The sequence below is a fragment of the Eschrichtius robustus genome, chromosome 17 (genome assembly GCF_028021215.1).
Source record: "Eschrichtius robustus isolate mEscRob2 chromosome 17, mEscRob2.pri, whole genome shotgun sequence".
Classification (NCBI taxonomy): Eukaryota; Metazoa; Chordata; class Mammalia; order Artiodactyla; family Eschrichtiidae; genus Eschrichtius; species Eschrichtius robustus.
The window spans coordinates 79,580,393-79,598,773 of record NC_090840.1 but is presented as its reverse complement, the minus strand read 5'-3'; the positions used below and the strand labels follow the sequence as shown (position 1 = coordinate 79,598,773).

Genomic DNA, 18,381 nt, shown 5'->3' with positions numbered 1-18,381 from the left:
CTTGGTTTATTCAAGAAAAGGACCAAATGCCAACATCATTATAACAGAGTAAGTGGGGAGAACAGTAGTACAAGATGAGGTTGGAGAAATACTAGGAGACCTGTCTTTCTTCTGTCCCACCCATTATATTTTTGTCCCCAGTTTCTCCATCTGTAAAATTGTAAAATGGAGCTGCTAATCAGTGACAGCTTTTTTTTTTTTTTGGCTGTATTGGGTCTTCATTGCTCCATGAGGGCTTTCTTTAGTTACGGCGAGCGGTGGCTACTCTTGGTCGCAGTGTGCGGGCTTCTCACTGCGGTGGCTTCTCTTGTTGCAGAGCACAGGCTCTAGGTGCTCGGGCTTCAGTAGTTGTGACACGCAGGCTCAGTAGTTGTGGCTCATGGGCTCTAGAGTGCAGGCTCAGAAGCTGTGGCGCACGAGCTTAGTTGCTCCACAGCATGTGGGACCTTCCCAGACCAGGGATCGAACCCAGGTCCCCTGCATTGGCAGGAGGATTCTTAACCACTGCGCCACCAGGGAAGTCCTCATTGACAGCTTTTATCTGCTAGGGTCTCTGCAAGAAGTCTGTGCAGAATGCAGGACAGGCGTTAACATTCCCCACTTTACGGGTGAGGAAACCAAGACTCAAAAAGTGACCTTGCCCCAAATCACACATTTTGATCAACAGAATCAGGACTCAAATTCAGCTCTCCTGATCGTTATCCCAATGCCCTTTCCGTTACATTATAACCTCCTTCACCTCATTTGTGTATCCCAGTAATAGCAACCACAAATTTTGAGACAAGTCTTTATAACCTCCAATTCTTTTTAAGAGAGATTTAGCCTCAGTGTTGTAGATAAATTGAGTTTTCCAGCCTGCAGCATGGACCCACCCAAGGGTTCATGAGTTTTATTTTCAATATAGTTTGCTGTTTACATATTTATCTCTCCTACCAAAGTGTGAGATGTCAACGTGCTGGAATGATCCATGCTATAGAACGTGGGTAGGCAGAGAAGTTGTGGGTGAAAGATAGGGTGAGGGGCAAAAACCGTGCCCATGCTACACACTGAAGGTCACCCAGCTTGTAAATTATGAGGCCGGAATTTGAGCTAATATGTATCCAAGTCAAAGTGGGCGCTCTTGGGACTTCCCTGGTGGTCCAGTAGTTAAGACTCTGAGCTTCCAGTGCAGGGGGCGCGGGTTCGATCCCTGGTCAGGGAACTAAGAGCTCACATGCGAGGTGCATTCACAAAAAAAAAAAAAAGTGGATGCTCTTTCCAATAATTGGGACCATGTGTGTGAAGGATCAAGCAGAGCTCCTGACACGTGGTAATAGCTCAATTAACTGTAGCAGCTATTACTGTATCACATGGTGTTCTTAGAAGACTCTCTCCCTAGTCAGCAGTCATCCCGTCTAACGATGGCAAAGCCTCCACCCAGAGATGCTCGGGATTTAAGAGATCACGTCGTGAGGATACCGGATGATTCCCGCGTCGCGAATCCTCCCTCCGTAATTCACACAAAAGCCTGACGGTCTCGCTTCATTTCTCAGAACAGAATCTGCTGGGGACTGAAAGATTACTCAGACTTCATTAATTCTGCAAAATAAACCATGGCATGTTTACCCACACGCTCAGAGGCATTATCGTAAATCACCAAAATTAAAGCTCACCTGTCTGAGCAGAGGCTCGGCCTGCACTCGGGCCCTGGGAGCAGAAGGTCATGGCATCGGTGGCTTTTCCCAGTGGCCTCATTTCTTCCTGAGCTTTCATGTGACCAGCGGGACTGCTGCATGGTGCTCCAGTTTGATCATTAACAGAGTCATGACCACTCGCCCAGCAGTTGAGAAGGGGCTCTAGAGCTGTGTGTATTTTAGCTCAGAATAAGTAAAGAGACTAAACTACACTGAGAGGAGATTAGGAGTTCGAGAGGCAGTGATTTGTTTTTTCAAGCTATAGCTTCTTAAGGCCAAAGTCTGAATAGGCCTTCGAGATCCGGAAAGGATTAGTAATGTGTCCAAGGTCACACAAGCCATTAACTGCATATCTGGACCCAGAGCTCAGGACTCCCGATTCTCAGTCTGGCTCTCTTTCCACTTCAATGCATATGCCTACAGGCTTGGGGGAGATTAGAATACATTCCAAAATATTTACTCCCTCCTGGGACAAGCGTACTGCTTACCTTGGTCTTCCGCACATGACTTTCTTTGGCCTTCGAGTAGAAGCAGACCTACTGCAAGCAGGGGTTGGAATGTGCTTGAGGGGTGGGTCATGAGACCCTCACAAGCTCATGGGTCCCAGGAAGATGAGAGACTTGTGGGGGCAGATCTTGCCCCAGCTTCGAGGCACCCAGTCGTTCCCAGCCTCGATCAGCCGGTCCCCAGATGATGCACAGACACAGGAGTGAAATGCATGCCTATCCCTGAGATCTTTTTGTGGTTGCATATTATGCAACAATATGGCTGATTCAAGGCTCATCCTGCAAACAAATGTATCATTCCTGTGATGCAGAATGATGCATTAGAAGGATCCTGAACTTTGACAGAATTCATTTGAATCTTTTTTTTTTTAAGATATTTTTGATGTGGACCATTTTTAAAGTCTTTATTGAATTTGTTACAATGTTGCTTCTGCTTTTTGTGTTTTGGTTTTTTGGGCAAGAGGCATGTAGGATCTTAGCTCCCCAACCAGGGATCGAACCCACACCCTCTGCATTGGAAGGTGAAATTTTAACCACTGGACCGCCAGGGAAGACCCTCAGAGAGTTTTAATGATTTTCCTGAGGTCCCAAAGTAACTAAATGCACAAACCAAGATTCAAAGGAGGGACTTCCCTGGCAGTCCAGTGGTTAAGACTTCACCTTCCAATGCAGGGGGTGCGGGTTCGATCCCACATGCCTCGTGGCCAAAAAAACAAAACATAAAAAACAGAAGCAACATTGTAACAAATTCAATAAAGAATTTAAAAATGGTCCACATCAAAAAAAAAAAAATCTTTAAAAAAAACCCAAAAACTCTCTGAGACTCGATTTCCTGAACTCTAAAATTAAAGTAATAATACTTACCTATAAGGAGATGCTATGGACTGAATTTTCACCCTCAAAATTCATATACTGAAGCCCTAAACCACCGCTCACCAACACCGTGCCTATATATGGAGATGGGGCCTACAAGGAGGTAATCAAGGTTAAATGAGGTCATAAGGGTAGGGCCCTGATGTGATAGGATTAGTGTCCTTATAAGAAGAGATACCAAATACCAAAGCACAATCTATCTCCTCTTTCTCTTTCTCTCACTGTCTGCAAGCCAGGATGAGATTCTCACCTGCAACCAAATGTTGTTGTTTAAGCCACCCAGTCTATGGTGTTTTGTTACAGTAGCCTGAACAGACAAACAAGAGGATGATCAGACCTAGAAATTCAGAATTTAAAGTTAACTGCCTAGCACATAGCGGGGTTTGGATCACAAACCTCTAGCTGGAGAGTTGGGAAGAGATTGAATGTGACTACATTGAAAAATCAGTAATGTCAGAAATGCTTTCTCCTCTAATGTTGTCATAAAACCCTGATTTTTATCTGGGTACATGGCACCCAACATAAAAGCTGTATTTCCTAGATTTTTTTGCAACTAGTGATGCTGAAAGCTCAGCCTCTATGCATGGGTGCCGGATCAAATCTCAGAGAGGAGTTTTGGGTGAAGTAGAAAAGGACAGCTTTATTGCTTTGCCAGGCAAAGGGGGACACAGCAGGTTCCTGTCTCAAAAAACTATGTGTCCCAACCCAGGAGGATTTGATGAGTTTTATAACAATACTTCAAGGGTGGGGTTGCTGACAACATTAGGGTGTGTGCAGGGTCTCAGGTTGTTGGTCTCCTAATCTTGATGAGCTTCTCTGGTCCCTTTAATCTTGCCTCAGGTGGTCTCCTGGCTGCTCCTCCCTTGATTAGCAACTGTTTGAATAGCCCTTTGGAACTCAGGGAAGGTCATGGAGGCGGGAGTCTTGCCTTCAAGATATGGAGGACAGAAAAAAAAAAAGCTTCCGTGCCCAGGAGCCCAAAGTTACCCACCCCCCCACTGGTTTCACTAGTGTGATTTAACTATATGACCAAGTGATTCTCGAGAAGATATAAGTGGAAGTGCCATGGACAACTTCTGGAATATGTCCTTAAAAAGAGGGGACATCCTCACCCCCTTCCTCATTCTTACTGACTTGAATGAGGACACAATGGCTGGAGCTCAAGCAACCATTTTGGAATAGGAAACCGCATGCATGTACAGCAGAAAGGAGACAGAAGAAGCCTAGGTTCTGACACCATAGTACCAGCCCTGGACCACCTGCCTATGAATTTCTTTAACATAAGAGAAAATAAACCACTAACTTGATTAAGCCACTATTTAGGGCAGCCCTATTCAGTACTATTTCTCTGCAAATTCTCAGTCCCCACTACAGAGCTGCTCTGAGGCCCAGGAATCTGTGTTTCAACAAGCTCTCCAGGTGATTCATATACACAATAAAGCTTGAGGCATTGATTTAGAGTTTTCCACCACATATGCCTAACCTGATAACTGATAGAGTAGTCCTAAATTGCAGGTTTTGTCAAGGACTTGGTGAAAGCTTAAAAGGCAGATGATATAAAGCCAGGAAAGATGGTGAAGGCAATAACTGGCAATGTCAAGCTTTAAAATGATTTTGACAGAGTGAAACACTGGACCAAAGCCAAGAAGATGAATGTAATAGGGATATAAAAAAAGCAAATCTAAATGTTCTTTTTTTATTGAAGGAAATAGAAAATGTTCCATCTTTGACTTCGTAACTTAAAAAGAAGAAATGTAAAATTACAGATTTTAAAATACAGCAAATAATGCTATAAATCAATGCCAATTATGGCTAGTGAAAGGAACAAGGGAAGGAAAGACGATCCAGAAAGGGAATGAGAACAAAATCCGACATAATGAGGAGATACAGAGGCAAGGACAGAAAGGAAGAGAATTGGGGCCCCAGTTCAGCATCACTCTGTAGATCTTCAGATGATCTTCGCATCTGGAGGTAATCATGATAATGCATCAGATTATATTAAAACTTACTATGCGCCAGGCACTGTATTGTGTGAATTGTGCAAATGTATCCTCTCAGGAACTCTATGAGATAAGATCTATTATTATCATTGTTTCTCAGATGCAGGAACTGAAGCAGAGAGAGGCTGGGTGATTTTCCAATGGCCACACAGCTGGCACAATGTAGAAGCAGGATAGGAACCCAGGTGACTAGACTTTGGGGCTGTGACCCTCAGCCCCCCTGGTGTACTCTACCCTTTGGTGCTGCCCCACTCTCATTACTGATCAGCTTCTATTCATTGATAGCCTGGCATAAAAATAAGGAAATCCATTACCTCCTGTAACTGTAAACCCAGAGACTGAATGGGGATCCAGATGCAGTATGGTTATCAGCTCAAAGATGGCATCACAGATGCAAGCTGTCTCCATTCCTGTGTGCTACTGTCCTCAGCATCTGGGTTCATTCTAAGGCTGGTTCCCCTCATACTTCCAAGATGGCAGCCAACAGTCCTGAAGCTTTGTGCTTTCTTTTTCATGGCCAGCAAGAGAGAGAAGTCTTCACCCCAAGCATGGAATATACTGGAATATATACACTTTAATTCAGTTTATTGTACCAATGAAGGCGAATGACCATCCTTAGACAACAGAGGTCATCAGTGGGAATGCTACACGCTGACTGGGATAGATAACTCCCTGCAGTCAGAGATGGGCTCACCAAATCAGCGCTCTGTGCTACCCAGGAGCTCCGCTCTTAGTTTTTGTGATTCTCTCTCTTTTCTTTTCTGAAGCAAATCAAGTTTGTTTGTTTGAATTCTGGCAAAATAATAAATACTGAGAAAATCATAAAATTTTCATTAGAAAGCACCTTGGGTATAAAACAATACACCCCTCTTTCCAGCTCTTCAACAGGCTTCCTGTTCTTCAGAAGCATCATAGGAGAAGATGCTTTGGGGCAATAACCCTCCTGCTTTCCTTTGACAGGTAAAATCATATTCTGTCAGGAGGGGCCAGCATGAGGTAGTGGTGGTAGCAGGTACTTTTGGAGGAGAGAGCTGTCCAGTATATACTGAATGTCTAGACACCAAGAATGATGCCTCATGCTTTATTATTTATTTATGTTAATCATTACAAGGAGACCATATTATCCCCATTTTATAGATGAGAGAACCAAGGCCCAGAATTTTTTTGTGTGCAGTTTGCTCGGTGCCATTCAGCTTGTCAAGTGGCAGAGGTAGATTTCAAACTCAACTCTATATGATTCTACAACCCAAGTTCTTTCCATTCCACCACACGGACCCAATACAGGATCATTTTCATTTGCTGAAATTATTAGCATTGAATCTTTTAACTGAGATTTCTTGGCTACTTCTTACCTGCTCTCTGGCCCGTGTTAGTCGAAAGAACTACTCTACCTTGCTAAATGTTTTATGTATACAATCTCAGTTTATCCTGCCAATAACCCTGTAATGCAGTTTATTATGGAGAATGCTCTTAGTTGCAAGTGGTAGACTCCAAAATCAAACGTCATGTGCCTATGGCCACATCCCCAATTCTTTTCTAGTTATGATTCTCTCTAGACTTAATTGCAGGTATTTTGAGTTTATTTTTCTTCAGTGGGAGAACCACATTTATAATCTCTTTTCCCAGAGTCATTTTGTCCAGTTGAAAAGATTTAATTGGTGCCATCTTCATCAATTCAGAGGTTTTCATAGAGGCACCATACCTTCTACGGATCCTTGGTACAAGGCTGAATTTTAATCAGCCTTTGTCACTTAAAGTCCTCAGTGTTATCTTTTGTATGGAAATCAGAATCAATTACATTCTCCTCTGAGCCCTCAAATTTCTGGACATTTCTACTCCCTTCAATCTCTCCAAAATGTACAATTTTTTCCTAAACTCAACTTTTTCGTATAATATTTCATCCCATGCAGACCGTAGCATCCCAGGCATGTCAGTAACATTCCGTTTCATAACCTCTTTGTCTAAAGCCACAAGGTCATTCAGTACATATCTGTCCTCCCCGTGATCACAGGTGAGAGTTTTACCAAATGTACTGCCACTAGATAACATGAGTTGCTGTTTTTCCATCCTTCAATGCATATTTTTTTGCTTCCCACTCCCAAGTCCCAGAGTTAATGCCCCACAACTTCGGTTTTCCACTCTAGCAGCCTCAATTATAAGTCCCAATTGCTGTATCAATCAGCTCAGCCTCAGTAATGCCGGAGTAACAACAAGACCCAGATCTTTATAACAGGAAAGCTGTATCCCTTGCTTATGTCTATGTCCTTTAACAGGTTGGCTGTGATTTTGCTCCACATCCTCTTTATTCTAGGACTCAGATTGTAGGCACAGACACTATGTGGGACGTGCCAGCTTGTGGCAGAGGGAAAAAAAATGGGCACACTCTCCTCTGCTTAGAAATGGCACACGTACTTCCGGTCACATTCCGTTGACCAAAGCAAGTCATATAGTCAAGCCTGACTGCAGTAGGTGAAAAATATTGTCCTCTCACAGGCAAAGGCAGTATACAGACCCACAGGGAAGACAACAGATATTTTTGAGCAAATAATACAATCTAGTCAGTAGCGTGCTGGTAAACGTTTAACTGCCTCTTGGGGAATAAAAGTCCTGATTTGTAGCATTTGCCAATTTACATGGGGTAAATACTCCCACAAAGGCTGATTTCAAAATACCAATGAGACCTCACTAAATGCAGAATGAGGAAGCGTTGTGTGCAGTCAGCTTTGTGAACAAGTATGAGCAGCCTATAGCCCAGCAATGAATCTACCCCCATTTGAATTAAGTCCGTTACAGCTGGGCCTCCAGACCTCTGTATCCACAGGTTCCGAATCCGTGAATTAAACCAGCCATAGTGGGGGCTTCCCTGGTGGCGCAGTGGTTGAGAATCTGCCTGCCAATGCAGGGGACACGGATTCGAGCCCTGGTCTGGGAAGATCCCACATGCTGCGGAGCAACTAGGCCCGTGAGCCACAGCTACTGAGCCTGCGCATCTGGAGCCTGTGCTCCGCAACAAGAGAGGCCGCGACAGTGAGAGGCCCGCGCACCGCGATGAAGAGTGGCCCCCGCTTGCCGCAACTAGAGAAAGCCCTCGCACAGAAACGAAGACCCAACCCAGCCATAAATAAATAAATAAATAAATAAATAATTAAAAAAAACAAAAAACCAACCATAGGTTGAAAATATTTTGAAAAAAAAAATTCCAGAAAGTTCCAAAAGGCTAAAGTTGAATCTGCCATGCACGGCACTATTTACATAGCATTTACATTGTATTAGATATTATAAGTAATCTAGAGATGATTTAAAGTATGTGGGAGAATGTGTGTAGGTCAAATGCAAATGATATGCCATTTTATATAAGGGACTTGAGCATTCATGGATTTTGGTGTCTGTGGAAGGCCTGGACCAATCCCCTGGGATCCTGAGAGATTACCATACTAAACATAAGTTAGCTATACTTGTTTCACAGTATGACTATGAAATCTTGCTGTGGACTAGAGCAGTTATACGACTCAGCATAACCCTGCCTTAAACCTAAACTAAGGATTTGCAGTAAGGAGGAACAGGACCCAGACAACTAAGACTTAGTCTTCACATCATTTGCTATTCCTGTGTTAACTGGCAAATTCAAGTGGAGAGCAAGAATGTGAGACTGAAATTTAAAAAATCTTTTGCCTCTATAAATAAGATTCAGCCCCAGGTTCCTCTTTTGTAGAAACTCTTATTAAGAACTTGGCTCTGCTCCAAGGAAAATAAGATAGAGATCATTCAAAACCCTTTAATTCCAAATTATTCATGATAGGAGTTGCTTGACGAGGACACCTCTCTATTCTTAATGTTTACCATAGTAACTTTTTTCTAGTAAAAATTTGTTTAAAATGTCCCTGAGCTTGGAATCAGCTCTTACATACAGAAGTCTTTTTTTTTTTTTCAAAGAATATACTTTAACTACATTGATATCACCACTGGGGTGACATTGAGCAAGTTGCTTATGTGCCCTGAATTTCTCTTGCCCCATCTATAAGATGGGATAACAACTCTTATTTCTTGCTATTCCTTATAACCTTGCAAGGCTGTCATGAGACTTGAGCATCCGGCACACATAAAGCACCTAAAAGAGTACCTTGCACGTGGTAGTCAAGCAATTAAATAATCATTACCATGCATTACGGAGGATACTGATGAGAATTTTCATAATTATTATTGAGGCATGGGACTAGAGGGTTTGAGTTACTATTTAAAACAGTACAGGGCTTTATTCAGTAGCTCAGAGCATTTAGCAGGAGTAATTTGGCTGTTGATTTTGAGTACATCTGACAGGAATGACTTTTGCAGCTTCCCTGGAAGTGTGGATGTTATTGTAATTTAACAGAACTCACCTCCCTAGTTTTTAGTCCATTATGGCTTTTGGCCCCTAGCTTGGCTCAAATTGCCAGTCCAACAGAAAGACTGAACAGTCTGCCCCAGGGCAAAATTGTGGCCTGCAGGGGGTGGATCCTGAGCCCCATCCCCAGGGAGAATAAACTGCTCACTCACCCATGCTGCAGCCTTTCATACCGATGCTCACATAAAATATCAGGAGCAAATCCTACCTTCAACTTTACAGTAATTCTGGAGGAGCTGGAGGGTCACTCAAACACAGATGCCTGGCATAATGCTGCATGCCACCTGAGGTCATAGGACAAACAGCACAGAGAGACTGTGACGATGATCGATGATTCATAAAAAGGACAGCCCACTATCTTCCTGGGGTCACCTCATTCATTCTTCCTGAGTTGTTACGAATACTCTGGATTATTATTTCAGATTTCTTTAAGCCTCTTGACTTAAAAAATAATGAGGAAGGGGGCCTTCCCTGGTGGCGCAGTGGTTGAGAGTCCGCCTGCCAATGCAGGGGACACGGGTTCGAGCCCTGGGCCGGGAAGATCCCACATGCCGCGGAGCAACTAAGCCCGTGCGCCACAACTACTGAGCCTGCGCTCTAGAGCCTGTGTGCCGCAACTACTGAGCCCATGGGCCACAACTACTGAAGCCTGTGCACCTAGAGCCCATGCTCCACAACAAGAGAAGCCACCGCAATGAGAAGCCCGCACACCGCAACGAAGAGTAGCCCATGCTCGCCTGTGTGCAGCAATGAAGACCCAACGCAGCCAAAAATAAAATAAATTAGAAAAAAATAATGAGGACTATGCTGATGCTGATAATGACAATAGTTAAAATGGTAAAAGTTACCTGAAAGTCTGCATACTACTGTGTTTGTGTGTGTGTGCGACTCTATGTATGCATGTGTGTATTTGTTCCTCCTGAGTGGCTTTTTTAAGCTAATTATCAGCTTTTGGAACTGCGCATAACAATTTTCCAGTAGCGACAGTCACACATAGTTAGACCATCCAAACACTTGGAAGCAATTTAATAAAGACTGGAGGCAGAGCCATCCTTAATTGGGTTCCAAAGTTAAGAATGTAATGTTACTTGTATGAGCAGTCAGCAAATTTGGGGTACAAACATGGCCATATTGTCTCCTTTTCCAGTGAAGGTGTTGAGTAGAGCTTGCTGCTAAAACAAACAAATCCCCAAATTTTCACTTATTTCTTGCTCATCTAACAGTCCAAATGAAATGTTTCTAGGTGGAGATCAGCATTCTTCCACAGAGTGATCCAGGGATCCAAGACTGATTACACTCTCTTTCCTGGACAATGCAGTCACACACTTACTCTATGAAAAATGGTTTCCCTAGTGCTTCCAGGAAACCTTTAAAGCAGCCAACTTAACTTTCTGGTCCTTCTCTTGATAGAGCCAGGAGCGGAAAAAAAAAAAAAAGTATGTAAAAAAAAAGTATGTAAAAGCTTTATATTCACTGGGGCATCCTAGTATATTGGATTGTTGCAAATGCAAGAACCAGGTTTTAGTAGATGAGTGTCTATGAAATAAAGAGGTTTTGGAGAATACCTTCATATGTAAAGTGGCATAAACAAACTGCAAAAATGCATAAGCTTTTTATTTTTGAAGGAATCAGTTAATAGTTTTTGTAAGACTTGTAGTTAATGTTCAACACGTTTGTTGAATCCAGCCTTTTGAATCATGCCTGGAACTCCGCTGCTCAGTTGTTGTTTATTAGAATTAATAAATGAATGGTAATGCTATTAGTCTAATAAGCACTTTGAAATATGCCCAAATCGTTAGGAATAACTTTGTACAATAAAAGTCATTTAAATTTCTGAGATGATAACTGGTAGGCAGTCAATACATATTTATTTATTTATATTATCAAAGGTTTAATCAGGATCATTGAAATTGCCAAAGTAGACAGAGATGTGCCTTGAATATATTACAGTCAGGATGGCTACACGTTGAGTACTGTACAGAGGATGCCATTTATATGGACACCCATGTAAATAGCTCCCCCTAGGGTTGTGCAGTGTACAGCACCCACACAGCCGCTAATTTCAATGTATCAGTCTGTACAGGCTATGAGGGTAGAACAGCTGGTTTCCCTTGCTCATCACCAGGACTGATGGAGCTGGTTGGCTAACTGGGTACATGCGGGCTCTCCCTTCCCCGCTTCTTCCTCATTCACCACCTGCCCCTACAAGTCTATGTTCTGGTCAAAGATGCTGACCTTCCCAGAGAGGGGAGCGTGCCCTCCAGTCAAGGGTGTGCTTGTAACTCTGTGGGAGCCCCACTCCAACTCCAGGGGCCTCTTGGTACTGTAAGCCTGGAGCAAGAGACTCCCTCCAGACAGGAACCAAATGTTCTCCGCCTCTTCCTAATGAGGTACTTACCCAGTGTCTTTTTTCCTAACCCAACTTTTTAAGGATTGCCTTTGAACTACTAAGATTCACCTTAGCTCTTCATGAACTGACCATGTTACTAACCCAAAAAAGTTTCCATTTTCTAGCCTCCAAAATGGCCTCAGCTGGGTCCTTCATATCCCAAAGACCAATTTTAAACATTTTATCCTTATATGTGCAACATTTGTATCCTAAAACTAAGTAATCTTTATTTCAGTTACAGAAAAAATAATTCTGGAAAAAAAAAGAAAAAGAAAAAATATGACCCCTCCATTTAATCTGACTTGTACATATTGACTGCAGGTAATGCTATCACATTTCTTCCTGTTGCAGCACAGGGAGCACTGATTTCTCTGATAACAAGTAGGAGCCTTCGGTTATGACAAAACAGATGTCAAAGTCATCCACACCAGCAGTACTACCACCATCACAACGGCAGCAGCAGCAGAATACCTTCCATAATAGTCCATTTCTAAGTTAGGTGAACTTGAAATCAAATCCCGGCTTGGCCAACAACTAACAGTGTGACCTTGGCCCAGTCATGTCCCCTCCTTAAGCTCTGATTTCCTTATCTGCAGAATGTAGATACCAATGTCTCCTGTATAGGGTTGCTGGGGGATTAACTGAGCCAATGAATGGAAAGTATTAAGTTTAGTCCCTGATACATGGTAGGTTGTTTTGTTTTGTTGAAAGAAGTTTTATTCGGGGAGATGGACACTCCACAGACAGAGTGTGGGCCATCTCGGAAGGTGAGGGGTGCATGGTAGGTTTTTAATACCTCATTACTACCCTTTCATTCATTCGTTGTTACTTTAAGTACCTACTTATTACTTCCGTGATACTGGGCCTGGCTTTGTGAAGGATCAAAGAAATGAAATACTTTTTTTCCTTCATGGAGCTCATAATCCATTCATTTATTCAATAAACAATTATTGAGTACCTATCCTGTGCCAGGCACCCTGGTAGGTGTTAGAGTTCCATACAGGTATAAAATATGCCAAGACCCCTGCCCTCAAGTAGCTCACATTCTAGTGAAGATAAGACATGAGAGCACATAAGAGTATATTCACAACACAGAATAAGAAGAGCTATGCCAGAGGGATGAAGCACGACTGTCCTCACAGACCTAGAAAGCACAGATTCAATTAACCTGCTAGAGAGGGCCTGGGCAGAGAATCGCAGGTAGGTGAACCTGTGTGCACAGAGAACATGGTATGTATGAGAAGCTGCACGTTTTCAACATCCGTGGGGCAAAAGAGTTCTTGCAAAAGTAGTGGGAGACGTGGCTGAAGAAACTGGTTGAGCATGAAGCATAAAAAAACCATTGAAGTGTGATCTTTTTTCCTGAGGAGGCATGGAGGAGCCCTGGAAGGTTTTTAAGCTGTTTGAGGACATGGTCAATTCTCTGGGTTTCAGAAAAGTCCCTCTGGAGCCTGGGATGTGGTGAAAGTTGGGCTGGACCTGCCAAGATGGGGTGAAATGACCAATTAGGAGGGCTTTGTCCAGATGAGAGATATGAGGGCTCACATGAAGCCTGAGGGCAGTTCATGGCTACCACCGCCATTTAAGAGGAAGACGTTATGGGACTCAGAGACTGACAGAACGGAGATGGGGATAAACTGAGAATGACTCCTGCTACTGGGTGTTTGGCAGTGCCATTCACATGATGAGGAATCAGAGGACTAGATTTGGTAAGGATTTACACACATCTACACACACACACACACACACACACACACACACACAGGTAGTTAAATAGCGTAGCAGAGGGAGAACAATATTACACACAAGAATAGCACCAGGCTTTAGATTCTTGTGCCCAGTTAGGCAAAGGAACAAATGCTACCAGTTAGAGTAAGCAAACGCTGCTTGATCTCTTTTCCAAGACTCCTCTTTGCATAACTGTTTCCCTTTTCTGGGAGGAACATCACGGACACACCTTCTAGGAATCTGCTTGATATCCTTAACGACGTTTGAAAATCTCTCATTCTAGGTCCACAGCAGCAGTTAAGAAATCACCTCTTTCTCCCTGGAGTTCCTACTTCTTGCTCTGGTCAGTATCTTACGCTACTGCCAAAGCCTTCCTTCATTGCATGAGTGTGACCATGTAATTTCTGGTGCGTTTTAGAGTAGTCCAAGATTTATAACTTCCCAGAAAATCTTTGGTTCTGAGATATAAATACAAAGTAAAGTCTGCCCCTAAGAACTTTATGCAGTAGGCAAGGAGCCCATTCAGCCATTCAATACCTAGTCGTTCTATAGCTGTGGTACTGAGGTTAATGCTGGAAATGCAAAGTGGAACTAAACATGTTTCCTGCCATTAGAGAGTTTTACATCTGATGGAGAAGGTAAATAAATCAAACCGTAAAGGAACGGGTAAGAAGCAATATATTAGACCATAAGATACTATGAGAGCAAGGAATAGGAACAGCCAACCCATATATGGATGTTCAGAGAAGTTTTCTCTAGGTGACATGTGCACAAATCACAGAAAACAAAGTCTACTAGGAACAATGTCCGAAGCAAGGAATGTACCAAGTGCTCAGGAAAAGGGACTAATTCATTCTGAGTAGATCCAGCAAGACCTTTTGGAAGCAAGTACGTTTTAGGTGGAATTTGAAAGGCTCAAGTGAATTAATTTCTGGAGAGAAAGTGGGGAATATAAGGGCATGTTTGAGGAGCTGGCGATGCCCTTTACCAAGATCAGATTTAGGTATTTTGGGGAGGGGGGGGTGTATAAGACAGGAAAGGAGACAAATACTTTAAAAAAGTTAACAGCAAATCTAGAGTTAAATAGCACTAATATATTCAAGAAATACCATGAGGGCTTCCCTTGTGGCGCAGTGGTTGAGAGTCTGCCTGCCAATGCAGGGGACACGGGTTCGAGCCCTGGTCTGGGAAGATCCCACATGCCGCGGAGCGACTAGGCCCGTGAGCCACAATTACTGAGCCTGCGCGTCTGGAGCCTGTGCTTCGCAACAAGAGGCCGCGATAGTGAGAGGCCCGCGCACCGCGATGAAGAGTGGCCCCCACTCGCCGCAAATAGAGAGAAAGCCCTCGCACAGAAACGAAGACCCAACACAGCCAAAAATAAATAATTTTAAAAAAATTCATTTAAAAAAAAAAAAAAGAAATACCATGAGACAGTAAGTGATTAAGAGCTAAGTCAGATAAAGGACTAGAAGCACAAGGAACGATGGGGTCACCAGTGGGTCTGAATCATAAGGTACCTGCACAGACCTGAGGTCACAGGCCTTTTGTGGGCTGGAGAAGCATTCTTACCTACTCAGTGGATGCTGGGTAAACATTGGTCAACTGAGTTAATCTTTCCTCAGGTAGCTAGAAATTGTGGAGGAACTGGAGCTCCTTGCTACTGTGTTTACACTTTAACCAAAACTTTAGAAGAAATTTAGGCTCCCCAAGGGAATTGAGGAACGCACCATTCTGTTGTTTGTTCAGGGACAAATCATCGAGAGCCAAATAACTGCCCTCCAAAAATTGCAACAAGGCTGTCCAGCGCTTACGTCCAGAGTTCTAAACTTTTGGGAGGATGGGAAGAGAACTGGTGTGGATTAAAAAGGGATCCACAGAAAGCAAAGGAAACATCTTTATATGTTTTTCTGTAGTGTGTTTTTTTCCCCCTCTCCCTGAGGGAAGGCCATGTAGGAAAGAGTACTGAACTTGAAGCCTGGGTCTCTGCCACTACCTGACATTGAACAGGTCACTTAATCTCCCTGAGTCCTGTGTCCCCATTCGTAAAATAAGGAGGCCGTGGACTCCATACTAATAACTAAGTGTTTGGGGGTCTACAATTTGCCAGGTGAGGCGTTTTCCACTCTTTTACTTCTCACAACCACTATGGTAGATTTTAGTAACCCTATTTTACTCAAGACATTCAGTTCAGAGTGGTTAAGTAACACGTCCAAGGTCACACAGCAACATCGGCCGGGCCGGATTGCAATCCGGGGTTGCCTGACTCACACCACGCAGTCCCAGTTCGATACCAGTTAAACACCCCTATACTGGCCCCCGGAGTTCCCTTCCCTCGACTACCGTACCGCCTCCCCCCCGCCACCTACCTAAACTCTCAGGCAACGCTCACCTTTCACCACCGGGCATGCTCAGTCGCTCAGGAAAGGTTTTCGCTCCGCCTTGGGAAATTTTTCACGCCGCTCTGGCAGCCGAGCCCGCCCCGCCCACGGCTTCTCCTCACTGGATTGGTTGAACTCAGGGAGGCTACCAGGAGGCCCAGATGACCTCCCAACTCCCCCCCGTCAACGCTCTGGGCGCGCGCGCTCCGAGCGTGCGTGCGTGCGTGTGAGTGAGCACGTGAGGCCCCGGAACGTGCACACAGGGCGGGGCAGGAAACAGGCGGCAAGGGGCGGGGCTTCCGTTGCCATAGCAGTGACGTCAGGCGTCGGGGAGCGAAGCCGGCCCCTACCCCGCGCGCGCGCACACACACACAGAGAGACATGCACACGCGCGCGCACCGCTGCTCTCCCTGAGACACACTGGAGGGAAAGGTCAAACTAAAGGCGAGGGAGCTGGGAAGCCGGAGGGAGCCGCCGCTGCCGCCGCGCGCCATGACGGACGCGGCCGAGGCTGCTTTCTCTCCGCCGACGCCGCCGAGCCGCTGCTCTCGCCGCGCCCCCTGCCCCCGCCTCCTGCGCCCCCTCCCCCGGCGCTCGCGCGTCCGCGCGCCCCCTCCCCCCCGGCGCTCCAGGCGCGCGTCGGGCCCGGGGCGCGCGCCGGCCGGAGCGGGAGAGGGAGCGGGAGCCGGAGCGGGAGCGGGAGCGAGGGTGGGGGCCGCGGCGGGCGGCCTGGCGGCCTCCTCGCGCGACCCCCGAGCCCCTCGCCCGGCCCCTCGGCCGGAGACCGCCAGGTGAGTGCGGTGGGGGGAGAGGGTGTCAGGAGCGGACAGGGTACCCGGCGAGCTCAGCCCCGCTGCCTGACCCCTTCCGGGGGCGCTGACAGGCGCGCAGGACCCGGCCTCTGGGGGGCGTCGCGGGGTCAGCCTGTCTGGGGGCCCCTCTGGGCGCCCCTGACCCTCGGGGTCGGCCCCGGATTGATGGGGGCTCGGGACCCGGGGGAGTGCAGCCTCCGGGCAGGAGTTGGCTGGGCGACCCGGCCGTGGGACAGGCGACGGGAGGCAGGTGGGCCCATGTCTGGGGCTTGGTAAAGTGCGGGGAGGGGGCGAGGGGCCCGGCCAGGTGCGCGCGGGGGGCCCGCTGGAAGCGCTCAGGAAATGTTTGCTGGGAGTTGGGAGAAACTCTGCCCTGGGGACGAGGCTCCTTGCTTTTGCCCGGGCCAGCGAAAGTGGCGGATTTTACAGCAAAACTCGGGGGGAAGCCTTGCTGGACCGGACGAAAGCGAGAGGGACCCGGAGGACCCGCCTGGATGGGGACCAGAGAGGAACAGATCTGCCTGTGGGTAGCACTAGGGCATGATGTGTGGACGTTGCCATGCCAATGTTTGATGTTTGTTGCTTATGGTTATTTTAGGACTAAATGATATTAAAAAAAAAAAAAAAGTTACTAGGGAGAGAGGGAACTGCTTGGTCATGAGTTCTTCCCTGTGTGTGCAGGAAATGGGTTAATCTTTCACACCACCACCACCCCCAACTGAATCTATGCCCAGTGGACTTTAAAAATAATAAATACAAAACTCTAAAGCCCCGAAACGAGGTAATGTTTTTCTGATGAGTTTCAGGTGTCAGGCCCCTAGTTGTGTGAGAGAGAAATAGAAGCAGGACAGCGAAGTACTTGATATGCTCAAGCAGTCGTCTTTTTGTCATAAGCTTTGGAGCCCATCAAAGTGGAGTTTAGTTGTAACTGCCAGGGTTAAGTAATCACATTGACCCAGTGCCGCCCACCAATCAGGAGCTTCCCTGAAAGTAACTTGGAAGACTGCTGTCAGCCCAGTTCTCTGCTGATTGTGAATAAATCCCCAGTGCTTCTGCAGATTTTTTCCCCCTCTTTAGTCTTCTACTTTTATAATGCATGCAACCTATTTACCAAACGTTGGAATGAATTATCCATAGCTGAATTGCTCTCCGCTAAGTCACTTTTAAATTTTCAGGTGCTACCTCTGACATATGTTTGTTTCATATTTGAAAGTTGTTTGGAAATTTGAAATATAGTAATTTCACATGATAAGGACTTTTTGCGTGTAAGTCCTGTTTAAACAGATTATACCAAGTGGGTAATGTGTTTTAGAGCTTAAATCTCATCCAAGAAAACTTCTGGTTTGTGAAAGGTTGGGGATTGTGACAGCTGAGGAAATGTCCGAAGGGATCTTTGGTAAAGAATCCTGAGGGAACACCGGGACACCTGGTGAATTTCACATTAACTGGCAGGCTCAGCATATACAAATTTACTTCTTACCTGAGCATTTCTGATAACGCGGGTGCTTCTTCGGTTGTTTATGGATCTTTGGTTATTTGTCTTTTTTCAAGAAGTTCTGTCAGCAGAGACTCTCACTTTGAAATTGAGTCGTTGTAGCATGTAGCCAGGGTACCAAAGGTTTTCAGTACAAGAATTAA

The 18,381-nt window shown here is 45.3% G+C and overlaps 1 long non-coding RNA gene across 2 annotated transcripts in view; it reads right to left on the bottom strand.

Moving 5' to 3' along the window:
- The window catches only part of LOC137751466 (uncharacterized), a 48,402-nt gene extending 32,399 nt beyond the window's left edge, over positions 1–16,003 (bottom strand). The window contains exon 1 of one of the 2 annotated variants that reach the window (XR_011070804.1): positions 15,943–16,003. This is a non-coding gene — a long non-coding RNA (uncharacterized lncRNA). Of the gene's footprint in view, positions 1–15,919 lie in introns of both variants that reach the window. The other variant, XR_011070803.1, reaches the window with a different exon arrangement.
- Between the last annotated feature and the right edge of the window lie 2,378 nt (positions 16,004–18,381).